This window comes from Diorhabda sublineata, unplaced genomic scaffold, assembly GCF_026230105.1.
Source record: "Diorhabda sublineata isolate icDioSubl1.1 unplaced genomic scaffold, icDioSubl1.1 Dsub_71, whole genome shotgun sequence".
Taxonomy (NCBI): domain Eukaryota; kingdom Metazoa; phylum Arthropoda; class Insecta; order Coleoptera; family Chrysomelidae; genus Diorhabda; species Diorhabda sublineata.
This window is the reverse complement of record NW_026614294.1, coordinates 1-5,114: the sequence shown is the minus strand read 5'-3', so window position 1 is coordinate 5,114 and position 5,114 is coordinate 1. Positions and strand designations below refer to the sequence as shown.

Sequence of the window (5,114 nt, the reverse complement as noted above, 5' to 3'; positions counted from 1 at the left end):
TTCGACAAGTTCATATATTTAGGGAAAATCTCATTTCATAATACTTGTTTTTCATAATTATTACTATTTTCATACAACTTTTATATAATACATCTCGTACGTTCGTTCATCGAGCGGCGATCTAATTTCATAATACATTTTTTCCGTTATTGTTAATATTTTCCATAACACTTTTATATAATATACCTCGAACGGTTCCTACATACAAAACATCTCCATTCAACTTTCACAATTCATCTTTTTCGACAAGTTCATATATTTAGGGAAAATCTCATTTCATAATACTTGTTTTTCATAATTATTACTTTTTTCATACAACTTTTATATAATACATCTCGTACGTTCGTTCATCGAGCGGCGATCTAATTTCATAATACATTTTTTCCGTTATTGTCAATATTTTCAATAACACTTTTATATAATATACCTCGAACGGCTCCTACACACAAAACGTCTCCATTCAACTTTCACAATTCATCTTTTTCGACAAGTTCATATATTTAGGGAAAATCTCATTTCATAATACTTGTTTTTCATTATTATCACTATTTTCATACAACTTTTATATAATACATCTCGTACGTTCGTACATCGAGCGGCAATCTAATTTCATAATACTTTTTTTCCGTTATTGTTAATATTTTCCATAACACTTTTACGTCTCGGACGGTATGAAGTTTCATAATACTTCTTTTTAATATTCATAATACATCTTTTATATATTTTCACTATACATCTTTATTAATGTTAATGTAGAAAGCGTACCGTTGTACAGCGCACATATATGTGTGGTGTATCGAAGTTGACGTCTCGTTAAATTTTAATGAACTCGTTATAATTTACGTAAAGACGTTGTATCGGTCATTCCACATTATAGTGGATTATATAGTTTTCTGAAAGGGTCCCCGTTCTCCTCCAATATATTATCGTATATTGCTAGCGGTTCCCTTTTTAGATATTATATCAATTTATCCACAAATTAAATATATATTGCGAGATCGCGAATTTAGCTAGCGTTTTACCGCGAGCGATTCATATGCGATCGTCTATAAAAATATATATAATAATATAACATTTATATTATTACACAACATTGCGATAACTCTCATTATTCCGAGCGAGAATAAAAATTTCGTTCATTATTATCTAATTGTAAACCATGTCGCTTACAATCTAGCGAAGGGTAGAGATAATGTCGAAATTCTATTCCGGTCGACGTAATTATATCTTATTTAAAATATCATTTCGATTAAATTTTAGATAAATTTATAGTCGATTCGGTGAAAATTTTATGAAATATAAGAAAAATATATTATAATATATAAAGCGTGGCGCCGAAAATTATATATTTTCAATAATAAGCGCAGCAAACACCACGCAAACGAAAAAGTAAATAACAATGTGTTTATTATATACGAGAATATAGATGAATATAAAATATTATGTGTATAAATATAAAATATATGTAATATGAAAAAACGTCATCATAATTCTCATCCTCACATTATGTGGTGGATATTGTTATTAAAACTTTTTCGATAATAGTTTTATTATATATAAAATACACAAATAGTAGTTCCCTGGTTGATCCTGCCAGTAGTCATATGCTTGTCTCAAAGATTAAGCCATGCATGTCTCAGTACAAGCCAAATTAAGGTGAAACCGCGAAAGGCTCATTAAATCAGTTATGGTTCCTTAGATCGTACCCACATTTACTTGGATAACTGTGGTAATTCTAGAGCTAATACATGCAAACAGAGTTCCGACCGGAGACGGAAGGAGCGCTTTTATTAGATCAAAACCAATCGGTGGCGGGCTTGCTCGTCATCGTACAATTTGGTGACTCTGAATAACTTTTCGCTGATCGCACGGTCTCGCACCGGCGACGCATCTTTCAAATGTCTGCCTTATCAACTGTCGATGGTAGGTTCTGCGCCTACCATGGTTGTAACGGGTAACGGGGAATCAGGGTTCGATTCCGGAGAGGGAGCCTGAGAAACGGCTACCACATCCAAGGAAGGCAGCAGGCGCGCAAATTACCCACTCCCGGCACGGGGAGGTAGTGACGAAAAATAACGATACGGGACTCATCCGAGGCCCCGTAATCGGAATGAGTACACTCTAAACCCTTTAACGAGGATCAATTGGAGGGCAAGTCTGGTGCCAGCAGCCGCGGTAATTCCAGCTCCAATAGCGTATATTAAAGTTGTTGCGGTTAAAAAGCTCGTAGTCGAATCTGTGTCCCACGCCGCTGGTTCATCGTACGCGGTGTCAACTGGCGTGTCGTGGGACGTCCTGCCGGTGGGCTTAGCTCGCAAGGGCGGCCCAACTCAATCCCGCCGCGGTGCTCTTGACTGAGTGTCGAGGTGGGCCGGCACGTTTACTTTGAACAAATTAGAGTGCTTAAAGCAGGCCAAAATTTTGCCTGAATACTGTGTGCATGGAATAATGGAATAGGACCTCGGTTCTATTTTGTTGGTTTTCGGAACCCCGAGGTAATGATTAATAGGAACGGATGGGGGCATTCGTATTGCGACGTTAGAGGTGAAATTCTTGGATCGTCGCAAGACGGACAGAAGCGAAAGCATTTGCCAAAAACGCTTTCATTGATCAAGAACGAAAGTTAGAGGTTCGAAGGCGATCAGATACCGCCCTAGTTCTAACCATAAACGATGCCAGCTAGCGATCCGCCGACGTTCCTCCGATGACTCGGCGGGCAGCTTCCGGGAAACCAAAGCTTTTGGGTTCCGGGGGAAGTATGGTTGCAAAGCTGAAACTTAAAGGAATTGACGGAAGGGCACCACCAGGAGTGGAGCCTGCGGCTTAATTTGACTCAACACGGGAAACCTCACCAGGCCCGGACACCGGAAGGATTGACAGATTGAGAGCTCTTTCTTGATTCGGTGGGTGGTGGTGCATGGCCGTTCTTAGTTGGTGGAGCGATTTGTCTGGTTAATTCCGATAACGAACGAGACTCTAGCCTGCTAACTAGGCGTATTTCGACATCCCAAAGGCCCGTCGGTATTGAGTTTCGGCTCTTGCCGTTCGCGGTTTTTACTGTCGGCGTACAAATAATTCTTCTTAGAGGGACAGGCGGCTTCTAGCCGCACGAGATTGAGCAATAACAGGTCTGTGATGCCCTTAGATGTTCTGGGCCGCACGCGCGCTACACTGAAGGAATCAGCGTGTCCTCCCTGGCCGAGCGGCCCGGGTAACCCGCTGAACCTCCTTCGTGCTAGGGATTGGGGCTTGCAATTGTTCCCCATGAACGAGGAATTCCCAGTAAGCGCGAGTCATAAGCTCGCGTTGATTACGTCCCTGCCCTTTGTACACACCGCCCGTCGCTACTACCGATTGAATGATTTAGTGAGGTCTTCGGACTGAGCGCGGTGGCGTTTCGGCGTCGCCGATGCTTCGGAAAGATGACCAAACTTGATCATTTAGAGGAAGTAAAAGTCGTAACAAGGTTTCCGTAGGTGAACCTGCGGAAGGATCATTACAGAGTATTTGTTCGTTTTTAAACAAAAAATAAAAAAACGAAATCAAGTCTGTATTATTATATTATATATAATTGTGAAAGAAATTTTTCTTTTCTACAAAATAATCGAACTCTTCAAAAGAAAATTTATATATGATATAAATATATGATGTATATATATTGAAATTTTTTTTTTTTTTTTTTATAAAATTCGAACAAGTTTCGAATAATATTTAAAAAAAAAAAAGATAAATATATTTCATACGTCTATAAAATATATATCTACATATATAAATTTACAGTAAAAATAACGAAAAATTTTTATCATAGATTAGTAGAAGGAGTCGACGACGACGACGACGACGAACGACGATGACGACACAATAGTAGTAACAATATATTTTTATTATTATATATATATATATATTAACGATTGACAGAACGATCATTAACAAAATTTCTTGTTAACTAAAAACGTTCTAATATAAAGAATCGTTATTATAATAAACGAAAAATATATAGATTATTGAAACGTCGTCTGTTGTTGTTGTTGTTGTTGTTGTCGTCGTGTGTGTCTGTCTTCTGTATTTTTATGGAGAAATTTTATTTCGTTTTTTTATTATTACATAAGTTTTTTATCGATCGAAGGTAATACAAAAAAATTTCGACAATATTATATGTGATGATGATTATGTAAGATGATAAGACATTTTCTTCATCCGGGTACCTAAACGAAACTTTTAAGCACGTGTCGATTCTTTCGATATGTATAAAAATTCGTTTTAGAAATAATATTTCACGTATTATTTCGAAGGTGTTCGAAGATTTACGCCCGACCGTGTCGAAATTTGTATAAAACTTTCAAGATTAAAAAACTTGTAATAATTAAGAGGAATATATCGTGCGAGATATCTGTCTATGCGCGCCTCGTTTGTAATAAAACATGTGCAGCGGTTAAAATTTATCGGATATTTTTAAGTACGATATTATAATTTCTCTAAAATTTATATATAATTACCATTTAATAAATAATATATATATATATATATATATATATATATATTATATAAATGTCGTTAGATAATTCTATACGCGTATAAAATATTATAATATTATTATTAATTTAATAATCAAATATTAAAAATACGACGAATAGAATATGAGAAAACGACATAATAAAATGATTACCCTGAACGGTGAATCACTTGGCTCGTGGGTCGATGAAGAACGCAGCTAATTGCGCGTCAACTTGTGAACTGCAGGACACATGAACATCGACATTTCGAACGCACATTGCGGTCCTCGGATACTCGTTCCCGGACCACTCCTGACTGAGGGTCGTATCAATTTAAAAGACTGCTTAGAATTTAAAATTTTTCAATTTATTATAGAAAAATAAATGACTAAGCGTGTTGGATGTGTGAGACACAATAACGCACACTAAAAGAAAACACACGCACATACTATAAACTTGTGCGTATTTTTTTTTTGTGCGGCATCCTAAAATGCGAAAAGCAGCGTAAATTTTTTATAGAAAAAATTTGCGCAATTTTTGAACACAACGACGCTATTACTACCATAAATTGATCGTGTGTATTTTTATATGAAATACATAAAATTTGTTTGGTAGAGTTAT

General features: G+C 36.4%; 2 non-coding genes across 2 annotated transcripts; both read left to right on the top strand.

The window, feature by feature from the left end:
* Positions 1-1,577: 1,577 nt before the first annotated feature.
* Positions 1,578-3,499, top strand: LOC130452321 (small subunit ribosomal RNA). Its single transcript, XR_008910946.1, has one exon. It is a non-coding gene; the product is annotated as a small subunit ribosomal RNA (ribosomal RNA).
* Positions 3,500-4,663: 1,164 nt separating this feature from the next.
* On the top strand, positions 4,664-4,819 carry LOC130452310 (5.8S ribosomal RNA). Its single transcript, XR_008910937.1, has one exon. It is a non-coding gene; the product is annotated as a 5.8S ribosomal RNA (ribosomal RNA).
* The last annotated feature ends 295 nt before the right edge of the window (positions 4,820-5,114 follow it).